Source organism: Budorcas taxicolor, chromosome 3, assembly GCF_023091745.1.
Source record: "Budorcas taxicolor isolate Tak-1 chromosome 3, Takin1.1, whole genome shotgun sequence".
Taxonomy (NCBI): Eukaryota; Metazoa; Chordata; class Mammalia; order Artiodactyla; family Bovidae; genus Budorcas; species Budorcas taxicolor.
This window is the reverse complement of record NC_068912.1, coordinates 71,941,453-71,954,957: the sequence shown is the minus strand read 5'-3', so window position 1 is coordinate 71,954,957 and position 13,505 is coordinate 71,941,453.

Genomic DNA, 13,505 nt, shown 5'->3' with positions numbered 1-13,505 from the left:
ATTCAACAATCTTGTGGAAATCCTGACATGCGTATTAATATTAAACCCTGTAATCTTTCCTAGGAACATAAATTACCCTGCAAATTGATATCTTCTACTGGATATTGTAATCTAAATAAAATAAAATCCCAATGAGAGTTAAAATTGTTTTCCAAATAGAAGTCTCAGATTGAGGTTTAACCAAGACTCTCAACAGCCTTTCATACAAGTATTTATCTTTCTAAAACTTTTGTGGGTTTCATCCAGCAATATCTATAGGTAAACTGGGATACATTCTGACATGCTGCAACTATAAAAGAATTTTAAATTTAGGTCAATTTAACAGTTTTATTAAGTGCCTTCTATGCTTCAGTTAGTGATTGTAGCCATGAAATTAAATGATGCTTACTCTTTGGAAGGAAAGTTATGACCAGCCTAGATAGCATATTCAAAAGCAGAAACATTACTTTGCCAAAAAATGTCCATCTAGTCAGTTCACTTCAGTTCAGTTCAGTCGCTCAGTCATGTCTGACTCTTTGCGATCCCATGAATCACAGCACACCAGGCCTCCCTGTCCATCACCAACCCCCAGAGTTCACTCAAACTTATGTCCATTGAGTCAGTGATGCTATCCAGCCATCTCATCCTGGGTCGTCCCCTTCTCTTCCTGCCCCCAATACCTCCCAGCATCAGAGTCTTTTCCAATGAGTCAACACTTCACATGGAGTGGCCAAACTACTGGAGTCTCAGCTTTAGCATCATTCCTCCCAAAGAACACTCAGAACTGATCTCCTTTAGCGTGGACTAGTTGGAACTCCTTGCAGTCCAAGGAACTCTCAAGAGTCCTCTTCAACACCACAGTTCAAAAGCATCAGTTCTTCAGTACTCAGCTTTCTTCACAGTCCAGCTCTCACATCCATACATACCCACTGGAAAAACCATAGCCTTGACTAGACGGACCTTTGTTGGCAAAGTAATGTCTCTGCTTTTGAATATGCTATCTAGGTTGCTCATAACTTTCCTTCCAAGAAGTAAGTGTCTTTTAGTTTCATGGCTGCAGTCACCATCTGCAGTGATTTTGGAGCCCAAAAAAATAAAGTCTGACACTGTTTCCACTGTTTCCCCATCTATTTCCCATGAAGTGATGGGACCACATGCCATGATCTTCATTTTCTGATTGTTGAGCTTTAAGGCAACTTTTTCACTCTCCTCTTTCACTTTCATCAAGGGGCTTTTTAGATCCTCTTCACTTTCTGCCATAAGGGTGGTGTCATCTGCATAACTGAGGTGATTGATAATTCTCCCTGCAATCTTGATTCCAGCTTGTGCTTCTTCCAGCCCAGAGTTTCTCATGATGTACTCTGAATATAAGTTAAATAATCAGGGTAACAATATACAGCCTTGACATACTCCTTTTCCTATTTGGAACCACTCTCTTGTTCCATGTCCAGTTCTAACTGTTCCTTCCTGAACTGCATACAGGTTTCTCAAGAGGTGGGTCAGGTGGTCTGGTATTCCCATCTCTTTCAGAATTTTCCATAGTTTATTGTGATCCACACAGTCAAAGGCTTTGGTTATGGTTTTTCCAGTAGTCATGTATGGATGTGAGAGTTGGACTGTGAAGAAAGCTGAGTGTCAAAGAATTGATCCTTTTGATCTGTGGTGTTGGAGAAGACTCTTGAGAGTCCCTTGGACTGCAAGGAGATCCAACCAGTCCATTGTAAAGGAGATCAGTCCTGGGTGTTCTTTGGAAGGAATGATGCTAAAGCTGAAACTCCAGTACTCTGGCGACCTCATGCGAAGAGCTGACTCATTGGAAAAGATTCTGATTCTGGGAGGGATTGAGGGCAGGAGGAGAAGGGGATGACAGAGGATGAAGTGCCTGGATGGCATCACTGACTCAATGGACGTGAGTTTGAGTGAACTCTGGGAGTTGGTGACAGACAGGGAAGCCTGACGTGCTGCAATTCATGGGTTTGCAAAGAGTCAGACACAACTGAGCAACTGAAATGAACTGATGCTTCAGTTTCCATTTCAGGAGCAGTGTTTAAATGGCTGTCTAGGACACAATCCCCACTCTCCCCAACAGAGTCTGGCAGGGTAGATATGTAAATAGATTATATTACAGAGATTATGACAGTAATACTAAATGTGCCATGGGATCTTTTTTATTTAATTTGACCTGGGGTTATTAAGTGTGCTGCTGCTGCTGCTAAGTTGCTTCAGTTGTGTCCGACTCTGTGCGACCCCACAGACAGCAGCCTGCCAGGCTCCCCTATCCCTGGGATTTTCAAGGCAGGAATACTGGAGTGGGTTACCATTTCCTGCTCCATATTAAGTGTAGAATTTACTTAATAAATTGAATTAGAGGGCCTTCTCTGGTAGCTCAGCTGGTAAAGAATCTGCCTGTATCTCCTTGAGAAGGAAACAGCCACCCACTCCAATACTGGAGAAATCCACGAACTGTATAGTTCATGGAGTTGCAAAGAGTCAGATATGACTGAGCAACTTTCACTTGGACTATTCACTTTCAAACTGACTTAGAAGATACCTTATTTAATGTTCAACACTTACCCATTTTAAGGTGAGCAAAACACTGATGCTGTTAGTAAGAATATTATTTTACTTAACATGAAACTCCTTTAAAAGGTTTACCTAGCCAAAGCAAGGACACTAGCATGTGTCATAGAAATTCCCTGGGCCTCTTCCCATTTCTTCTATATCTTTCACCAATAGCTCTATCAATAATTGGACATGCATTTCTGACTTGCCTTTTCAATAATTGGACATGCATTTCTGACTTGCCTCTTGGCCTGTAGTCTTATGAACATTTTTGTTGTTGCTGTTCTTTGTTCTCTATATTACAGCTGAAGATCAAAACTCTTCCTTTCCTTCTGCATCAATATTACATAGTCCATAGGAAGGGGCAATACTCTTAAGGATATGTTGGTATATTAACATTCAACCCTCTAGGAAAATAAGACAAAGACATAAACAGTTGATTTCCATGCTATGAAACTCTCACTGCAGCTGATATCAAACCATCAGAGTGATATTACTGATCAGTAATGAGAAGTTCTCAATTCAGAAAACAGAAAAATGTGACTCTAACACACCACTGAATATTTCCTTTATAGTACAATTTTGATATGATCCATAAGTATTGGCATAAGTGTCAAGTACACAAATGAAAACTAAGAATTTGTGACACATGGTAGTTAAAATTAAAAAGAAATCTCCTGCTGTAAGAGAAAAAAATACAAAGTTAAGACATCAAAACAAGCAAATAAAAAACAGACATTCCTGGGCAATGTAGAAATAGTAGGATTCAGAATCAAATACATTAAAAACTGTTCTGATTTCACTAGACTGAAATTATTCCTCTCTTTCATGTAAAATTTTATTAACATATGGAACATTTAATGTTAAAATTGGAAAAAAACCCTGATGCTGGGAAAGATAGAAGGCAAGAGGAGAGTGGACAGCAGAGGATGAGATGGTTGGATGGCATCACCGACTCAATGAACATGAGTTTGAGCAAGCTCCTGGAGTTGGTGATGGGCAAGGAAGCCGGCCTGCTGCAGTCCATGGTATTGCAAAAAGCCAGACATGACTGAGCAACTGAACAACAAGAACAATATGAACATTATAACCATTCACAAATGTCTTTTTATTTAATCAAAGTATGAATCAAAAAAGGTGCTATTTCTAGGGTATCTTGAGGTTAATTGTGGCTATAAATCATTCTTAGGCCAAAAAAATGTGAACAGAAGTGACATGTGTAACATCCATGTTGTTAAATTGCTAAATTATGTTTGACTGTTTATGATGCCATGGACTATAGCACTACAGGCTTCTCTGTCTATCTACCAGTGCTCTTCCACTGTCTCCCAGAGTTTGCTAAAATTCATGTTCACTGAGTCCATGTGGAAAGATTTAAATGGAGAGTTGTATTTCTTTTTCTGTTGCAGTGACTATACAGCAATGTGTTGACATGGCTGTGCCATGAGAAATTTGAACTAACATATGCAATGCAGTAACCTTGGAGACTGGCCTGGATGTGCAGAACAAGAATCCTCAGTAAAAAAGAAAAAAGAAAGGTTGTGTTAAGCTATGGGATTTTTGCATATTCATTATTACTTAGCCAACGTATCTTATTTTTGCTAATAAAATGCATGTACCTAAATTCAAAAAAGTGATGGGTTCATAGTTCTTATTCTACGATGTACGGTCAGTAAATCTCTGATTTAAATTTATAAAACCTTGAGTTAAAGGACTCTTCCAAACTGTGCATGTCAAATAATTCCCCATAATTCCCCCCAGGAAACTGGCACTGGATGTGTGGAAAGTGGAAATTTGTACTTTTTCCTTAATAGAATTTTTAATGTGGAGAGATTATGTGATTTTTATTATATTGTGTGTGTCCTCCTGTATTTCTCAAATCCACACTTAAAACCAAGTAAACCCTGCATGACTGCTGCATTTAACACACAGTGTGCAAAAACATATAAGAAGTATCCATTAAAGAATATTTTGACTTTGATCTATCACTTTCTGAAGCATTGCTTTATAGTTTTTTAGTAATAATGAAGCTATATGTATTGGTACTGTCCTTTTAAAGTTACATTGCAGTTACAGAAGAATGATAGTAACTATATTACAAACAACTGGGGAAAATTATCAATCTAAACCCACCTTACTTCCTGTATCAAATAAGCAGCCCAAGACTGAAAAATGTTCTTAGGTGATTCTAATCTCGTTTTCTCTATTCTTTATTACAAAATACTAGGGTAAAGATTATGGATATCTCACTCTATAACTCCTTATGAGACTTTAAGTCAGTCACTTAAATTCTCAGTCCTGTAGTATCTTCCTCAGAAACACACACCTCTATCTTGCTGGTTTAGTGAGGATGAATTAAAGTAAGCATGTAGAATTCCTGAAACATATACATTATTCTACTTCTCAGAACATAAAAGCCATTTTTATTCAAAGTTTTTAATATGATAAGATTATTTATTTTACCTTATTCAAATGTCCATAATAATGTATATTTGAATCACATGGATTTCCATATTTGACCTTTCCATAAGGAGTTCCCAATCTCTGATCTATAGTGTACAATGCCTTGTATTTGCATATTCTAAAGTTTACATTAATTATCTCATTGCACTATAATACATCCCTATCACTTAACTTGCAAAAGTTATTCACAATTAACTGATGAGAAAATTAATACTAAAGCATGTTATCTGGCTGCCCAAGTGTCACAATAATATACCTGAAGTTTCTTGGTTCTTTTACTATTATTTCCATAAGTCCATGATGGTTACAAGCTGATGATCAAATAAATGAAAGATAGAGATATGAAACATTTTAAACTGTACATTTTAAAATATTTGATACTCAGTGACAACTACATATTACTAGCAAAATTATTTCTACCATAGTGCCTTGAATCATCCTGGAAATTTCACAGCCACATAATAATAGTATAGATATATCTTCCTTTTGTGGCAAAAAGTACATTTTCATGTTGGATTATTTTCCCAGTTTCACTAGAAAGTTTCAAAGTCTATTTTTTCAAATTTTTTACTTTTCTGTTTGTCATTTCTAATGATTGTTCATATTTGGTGATTGTATATTCTGATAATTTGGTACTAAGAAGAGGTTTCAATATATTGTGCCTCACTTGAGTCCTGCAATATATGTATGTTTGTGTGTGTGTGTAGATGCACACACAACTGTGAAGTGGTTGATTGTAAAGCCTCATTGAATCAGACTGGGGAATCCTTCAACACTGGGCTCAAATACTAATTAGGTCCTTTCCTATTAAGAGTACAAATTACACATCTTTTCTGCTCCTTTAGCACCTCACACATATCTCTGTTGGAGCAATTTCCACTATACACTGAAGTTGCTTTTGTAAATATATGTCCTTCCTAATTAGATTGCAATGAGTAGAATGACCTGAAATTATGGGATCAAAAAAATTAGGATCTACAAACTGCATATCCTTTCTTCATATTTCATGCTTATCCTGGCTGCTCAAACATCAAAATCCAGTAAATCACCTTTAAGTCATATTTCTAGTTTAAAGCTTATGTCCACTTGCTTGCCTGTGCAACCCTATAAGTCAAAATGCAACCTCCATAAAGACGGAATTCATCTCCACACTCAGAAAACATCTACCGTGATATTTGAATCAGCCTGACATTTCACAGACAGATTATTGCTCTTGGAGCACAATTGATGTCGCAGAGAATTCTGCCAAAGTCAAACAATTCTTACCCTGACCAGAAAAACATCACAGTGACATGAAATAAATGCAAAACCTATCTGAATTAATAAGATTTATATTGTGACAATATTTGATGAATAAAGTTACAAGTTTTTTATAAGATGATATTCCCTGGTGAGACAGATGTGAAAATATAGCCCTTTAATTTGAAGTCATAACACCAGGATGAAAATGATGAACTTCTGTAAGAACTAACATTGACAAGTTCAGTTTGCATTTAAGTTCAGCAAGGTGTCTATGAGTTTGTACAAATATCAAATTGTCTTTTGTGGCACAGAAGACTAAACATTGTGGTTCTTCTCATCTCTCCTCTCTAGATAGATGTTAACCCCAAAAGGAATAGCATTAATGTTATATATTAATAATTTGAAAGATGTTGCAACAAGACTCTACCTGAATCTTCCTTCATATATGTGGGCAAAGAGAAGACTCTTATGACTGCCTTGCTGGAAATGAATAACTATGGCATCCATCTACTTCTGCTTCATTGACTATGCTAAAGCCTTTGACTGTATAGATCAAAACAAACTGGAAAATTCTTAAAGAAATGGGAATACCAGACAACCTTACCAGCCTCCTGTGAAACCTGAATGCAGGTTAAGAAGCAATAGTCAGAACTCAACATGGAAAAATGGACTGATTCAAAATTGGGAGAGGAGTACATAAAGGCTATACATTGTCACCCAGCTTATTTAACTCATATCCGAGTACACCATGTGCAGTGCCAGGCTGGATGAAGCACAAGCTGGAATCAAGATTGCTGGTAGAAATATCAATAACCTCAGATATGCAGATGACACCATCCTTATGGGAGAAAGCAAAGAGGAATTAAAGAGCCTCTTGATGAAAGTGAAAGAGGAGAGTGAAAATGCTGGCTTAAAACTCAACATTCAAAAAACTAAAATCATGGTATCTGGTGCCATCACTTTATGGCAAATTGATGTGGAAACAATGGAAACAATGACAGATTCTATTTTTTTGGGATCCCAAATCACTGTGGATGGTGACTACAGCTATGAAATTAAAAGATGTTTGCTCTTTGGAAGAAAAGCTGTGACAAACCTAGATAGCATATTAAAAAAGCAGAGACATTACTTTTCCGACAAAGGTCCATATAGTCAAAGCTATGGTTTTTCCAGTAGTCATGTATTGATGTGAGAGCTGGGCAATAAAAAAGGTTGAGCACCGAAGAACTGATGCCTTCAAATAGTGGTGCTAGAAAAGACTCTTGAAAGTCCCTTGGACAGCAAGGAGATCAAACCAATCAAATCCTAAAGGAAATCAACCCTGAATATTCATTGGGAGGACTGAGGCTGAAGCTGAGGTTCCAGTATTTCGGCCAACTGATGCAAAGTATCTACTCATTAGAAAGGATCCTGATGCCAGGAAAGATTGAAGGTGGGAGGAGAAGGGGGAGACAGATGATGAGATGGTTGGATGCATCACTGACTCAATTGACATGAGTCTGAACAAACCCCAGAAGAAGGTGAAGCACAGGGAAGCCTGGTGTTCTGCAGTCCATGGGGTCACAAAGAGTCGGATATGACTAAGTGACTGAACAATAACATGGAGTATTAGGACATGGATATAGTCTTCCAGAGACTTAACTTACAGTGCTTCAAAGTAACCAAATTTATTTTGACTTTTGCAAAGCTTGTCTGATGGCGTAGAATACATATTTCTCTTCTATAATTAGGGTGAATGTGGATATTTTTACAAATGTTTATATTTCTTCTTAACACAATAGGATTCTAAAATTTATAGCCGAGGTTTCTTTTACTTAACTCTTTTAACATTGTTTCAGATTAAGTGGCTTTAAAATCAATTGTTCCTTCCATGTCCTGGCTATTAGAAACAGTGCTGTGATGAACATTGGGGTACATGTGTCTTTTTCAATTCTGGTTTCCTCGGCGTGTATGCCCAGCAGTGGGATTGCTGGGTCATAAGGGAGTTCTATTTCCAGTTTTTTAAGGAATCTCCACACTGTTCTCCATAGTGGCTGTACTAGTTTGCATTCCCACCAACAGTGTAAGAGGGTTCCCTATTCTCCACACCCTCTGCAACATTTATTACTTGTAGACTTTTGGATCGCAGCCATTCTGACTGGTGTGAAATGGTACTTCATTGTGGTCTTGATTTGCATTTCTCTGATAATGAGTGATGTTGAACATCTTTTCATGTGTTTGTTAGCCATCTGTATGTCTTCCTTGGAGAAATGTTTATTTAGTTCTTTGGTCCATTTTTTGATTGGGTCATTTATTTTTCTGGAATTGAGCTGCATGTGTTGCTTGTATATTTTTGAGATTAGTTGTTTGTCAGTTGCTTCATTTGCTATTATTTTCTCCCATTGTGCTTATAGTTTCCTTTGTTGTGCAGAGCTTTTATTTTTAATTAGAGCCCATTTGTTTATTTTTGCTTTTATTTCCAATATTCTGGGAGGTGGGTCATAGAGGATCCTGCTGTGATGTATGTCGGAGAGTGTTTTGCCTATGTTCTCCTCTAGGAGTTTTATAGTTTCTGGTCTTACATTTAGATCTTTAATCCAATTTGAGTTTATTTTTGTGTATGGTGTTAGAAAGTGTTCTAGTTTCATTCTTTTACAAGTGGTTGACCAGTTTTCCCAGCATCACTTGTTAAAGAGATTGTCTTTAATCCATTGTATATTCTTGCTTCCTTTGTCAAAGATAAGGTGTCCATAGGTGTGTGGGTTTATCTCTGGGCTTTCTATTTTGTTCCATTGATCTATATTTCTGCCTTTGTGCCAGTACCATATTGTCTTGATGACTGTGGCTTTGTAGTAGAGCCTGAAGTCAGGCAGGTTGATTCCTCCAGTTCCATTCTTCTTTCTCAAGATTGCTTTGGCTATTCGAGGTTTTTTATATTTCCATACAAACTGTGAAATTATTTGTTCTAGCTCTGTGAAAAATACCGCTGGTAGCTTGATAGGGATCAGCAGATGATTGGATAAGAAAGCTGTGGTACATATACACAATGGAGTATTACTCAGCCATTAAAAAGAATACATTTGAATCAGTTCTAATGAAGTGGATGACACTGGAGCCAATTATACAGAGTGAAGTAAGCCAGAAAGAAAAATACCAATACAGTATACTAATGCATATATATGGAATTTAGAAAGATGGTAATGATAACCCTGTATGCGAGACATCAAAAGAGACACAGATGTATAGAACAGACTTTTGGACCTTGTGGGAGAGGGAGAGGGTGGGATTATTTGGGAGAATGGCATTGAAACATGTATACTATCATGTAAGAAATGAATCGCCAGTCTAGGTTCCATGCAGTATACAGGATGCTTGGGGCTGGTGCACTGGGATGACCCAGAGAGATGATATGGGGAGAGAGGTGGGAGGGGGCTTCAGGATTGGGAACACATGTACACCCGTGGTGGATTCATGTTGATGTATGGCAAAACCAATACAATATTGTAAAATAAAATTAAAAAAAAATCAATTGTTCCAAAATACAAATGAACTGGGTTCTAGTTGGAAAAAACAGAGTTATGAGATTTATGCTTTATTTGCTATTTCATAAGAATTAATCTGCATTTTGTCTCTGGGCCTTATTTTTGTGCACATATGGTGTGGAACGTTGCCCACTGGTTGGAGACCCCTGTGATACAATGGGGAACTAAGCAATGACATTTTAGGATGTAAAATCCAGATTTTAAGTATCATTTTTGTTGCATTATTTTTATTTACTTCATTTGTTTTCTTAACAAGATGCATTTATCACAGTTGTCCTAAGGATTGCTTAATTCAATAAGAATATATGATAAATAGGTAGACAGGTTCCAACAGTTCAGATTCCTCTAAGGAAAGAAAAAGATACATAATTGCTGGGGTAAAATGATAAAGTAAAAACCAAATAATGTAATTTTATGTTTATATTGTTAATCAAACATTAATGTATATATGTATGTATGTATGTGTATATGTGTGTGTGTGTGTGTGTGTGTGCCTATGCTCTTGTAGCCAAATAGACCAAACCTCTATTATAGAAGATTTCTAATCATTATTTTACTAATTTTTGCAAAAATGTTTCAGAACAAATTTAGGAGACAGTCTGAAGTATTCATTGCATGAATATCAAAATATAAATACAAGTTTAATAATAATCATAGGAAAAAATTGAGATTACAGTTAAATATTTATTTGGGTTCATGAGCAAAGCCCTGCATCTAGCTAGCTCCTATGGATGTCAGCAGTTGCATACAGCTGATCAAATTCATTTTTTATAATCTATCTTGTTTACCCACCATGCATTCATGATTTATAGAATCATTGCAAACGTGGTAACTTTCCAGCTCTCCACTTTCACATATATTCTCATGTCTACATTCTTTTATTCATTCACCCACAACCATTAGTAAATAAATATGCATACATGTACATACAAAGAAAGGAAGCCTGTATTCAGTTAACTATATAGTTCCATGCACAGATAATCATGAACTTGCAAGAGAAACTTATAAATGAAAGTGACATATGGATGTATATTCAAAATCAGGTATATTGATGAATTAGACATGTAGCTCAATTTAAAAGCATAGAATCATAAGTATATGTAAATAAATTAGGTAAGATCATGTGGAAGAAGAAAAGTGAGCTGAGTGAACAGGTAGATTGACTAGGCAATAAGAAATAGGACTTTCTAAAAGATCAAATAGTCTGTGTATGAGAGAATTGAAATGAGGGTGAAATAGCAGCTTAGTGGCCCATGAAGGAAATGGAGACTGCAGTGCTATGATCTTAAAAAGAGAGCAGGAAGATATTAGTGCAAAATATTTGATTGCTCATGCCAAGAACAATTCAGAGTAAGGAATGTGTTCTTGGGATTATTAAGTTGGAAATGGAGGAAGTAGAGATACTATATACCAAAATTTTCATTATGGGTTTTATTTGCTTCAAGTAATATTTGTGGTCTCAATGGGGACAATGTTGAAAGAAACTCATGCTTCCTATTCTCAAGATTACATTTTAAGTGCATTGTATATTTTCCAGGGTGCAGCTGGTAAATGGGAGACAGGAGTGACATACATGTATATCTATTGCATTGGGTTTCTGAAGTTGGTAGTAATGCTGGCTCCTGAAATTCAGTGGTACCAAAAATAAAATGCTTATAAATTATGTTATTGTTAACCAAATGAGACTGGGTTTCTTACTAAAAGATAGTTATTATTTGACTTCCTTGGAAAAGAAGAATAATCTTCCTTAAAATTTAGTAACTAGCTTTCAAACTTAAAATGTCCCACCTGCCTAATCTAACAGCTGAATACACCTTTGCTGCTTTCCCTGTTGCCTTGCTGTTTCTTCAAGTTGAATTATAATATTTGAACTAACTTCCAATAATTTAACATTAAAGCCTCCAACAAGGTCAATCTTAGGAAATGAAAAAAATATGTTTAAAGTAAATGATAATCTATAGTCATTTATTCAGAAGTGCAAAGCATCGACTAGGAACAGAGAAAGTTGCTCTTTTTGAAAGATGCTATCCACCTTATTCTGCCTTTTTCTAATGTCTTTGTTGCTTCCAAGTTTTTTTTGTGCTTTTCCCTAGTCGGTATGTATTCAGTCCTTGACTTAATACCTCCAGATTTCTGATTATAATAATACTTTTTGTAGCATTTTGCTAAAAAGGCTCACATGAGAGTCTAAGTCTCCTTTAACAGGAAATGATAATAAGAGGTGAACAAAGCACTTTCCTGCTTACAATGGAATTGAGTGTCTGCCATCACCTGTCTGCAATGCTTTATTTACATTAGCAGGGCCTTTTGTTTACAGTGCTCATATTTGCTCCAGAAAAAGTGATTATACAAATGGACTGTCCCCACAGATTCTCCCTTTGCAGGAACCCAAATAATGCAGGAGTCTCTATTTTTCCCTGTTTAATGTATATCTTTCTGTTTCTCCTCCTGTAAGAAATTAAATCATTTTATTAAGAATTTAGAGAAAAAAATACTTTCACTAATAGAATGCTAATTTTTGATCCCCATCACAAATTTGCTTTCTATCTCATACTTTATAATTTATTTCTTTACATTTTTTAAAAAATTTAGAAATAGTTTCATAAATTTTTAAAAATTCCATACACAGACATATCTTCAAATATATGAAAATTTTCTTGTACCTGCTTCTTCATGAGTTAAATGTATTTTAGCCAATAATTAATACCAAGAGGATAAAATTATCTTCTCATATAATATAAAATATTAATAACTTTGAGTCATTAGTAGAATAAAAAGCAGGTCATTACTTTGTTCAATGATAAAATATAAAGCTTTTAACTTAAGGAATTTTCACTGTCTTAAAAGCAGATCTTAGAGATTTCAAATCAGATTTCTAATAAGTAGAGGTGTGACAATAAGCCTGTTTTGTACAGAAGGTGAAAGTCAAAGGGAAAAAATGAGCTGAAAGGGAAAATTTACTAGGTGAATATATGGACAACTTGAAAAAATGGATGTAATTCTTTTCTGCATATAATTTATCCATTAAAAAATTATCTAACTTATCCTTCTCCTAAATTATTTAAATTATCCTGTACCAAAAAATTTAGGTAAGCTTACAACACAAACTAAACGGGTTAAAAAATTGTCAAATGGCCAATCTCTAGCTCATTAATTTTTTCAAATTTTCTTTCATCAGTGCTTTTTTTCAGGAATACAATATGTAATTTTTAATACTCTCTTATTTTATCCTTTCTCTAATTCTCTTTCCATGTTTTTTGTCCCTCTATCCTTATTCTCTGTATCATTCATAAATACTTACCTTTATTTAGTGAATTTGGTTATACTAGAATACATTATTAGATATAATTGCTCACAATGAAAGCATTTCTCTAGAGTTTCTATTGAAGAAAGAATTCATAGGGCCTGGACTCCATCTTAGGCCTGTTCATGCTGATCATGCTTGGCCACCTTTCCAATGGACTCTGAACTCTGTGTTCAGTGCCTATGAAAACAACAACAGAAGGCTAAGACTCCCTCCAGACAGGGGAACCTTGATGATCGTATCTAGGTTACTCATTGCCTATGAGAAAACATACACTAATCACCCCTTCCTCCAGACAGGCCATATTTTTCTGTATCTACCAGAGTGTAACATCAGGTTTATTGATTATTGGCAAATTGTTTGACTGTTTGAGCACATGAGCACATAGCTCGTGAATGATGGGGTTATTGGGATTGTATTTTCCTTGGTTTATG